Below are 892 nucleotides of genomic sequence, written 5' to 3' on the forward strand. Positions count from 1 at the left end.
TTAGCAGCCTGCTATGTTCTGCCAAACTTGGGACTTACAATGGACTTAAGTTAATGGCCTGCCATGCGGGTTGGTAACAATGGGACTGTGCCTTTTTACTTGTCAAATTTGGGGCTTCTCAGCCTCAGCAGCCAGCAGCTGTCTGAGTGAAGAAATGCCTCTAGCTCCAGTGGGCCGGGAGCAGAAGGCAGAGCTGGACCTCAAGTTTGAGGAGCTTTCACCCAGCCCCTAGAGCCTGGCACTTTGAACTTGGACTTAAAGCCTCCATATTGTGAGAGAATAAACTCCTGTTTGTTAAAGCCATCCCATTTGTGGTATGTTTTTTGTCAGAGTGGCACTAGGTAATGAGAACATAGGGTAATAAAAGTTGTGAAGATCATATTTGTTTTAACCTAACCTATCATTCATCTTTTTTTTTTAATAGCTGCTTGAGCAGTTACACATAACTGTATTAATGATTTGTTTATGTAAATGCTTTACACAATTGCTATGAGATTTGTCATTTCCTCTACTACCTCAGGGGAAAAAAAAATTCCCATAATCTTTACAGTTTAGTTTCTATTTAATTTTACAATAAACTAGATTATCCATGACATTTTACCTTTTGTGCTTGCATTAGATAAAGAGTCTCTATTGTATTGTTTGCTAGGGTCTCTGCAGTGACATACTAAGAACTTAAAAGAGACTTAGTGGTTTTCAACAGTTGGAAGGCCTGCACTCGATATTTATCCTGAAGTTGCCATGGCTACTAATGCAGACAAAATTTGCTGAACAGCTTAAAGTTAGAGGTAGCCGGATAAACACAGGGAGTCTCATTAATGGGTTCAATGATTAACCACAGTGAAAATTAGTGAGTGACTATGCTGTCTTGATTTCCTATTCTGTTGATCTT

Source organism: Orycteropus afer, unplaced genomic scaffold (genome assembly GCF_000298275.1).
Source record: "Orycteropus afer afer isolate SDZICR_OR568_19922 unplaced genomic scaffold, OryAfe1.0 scaffold00351, whole genome shotgun sequence".
Taxonomy (NCBI): domain Eukaryota; kingdom Metazoa; phylum Chordata; class Mammalia; order Tubulidentata; family Orycteropodidae; genus Orycteropus; species Orycteropus afer.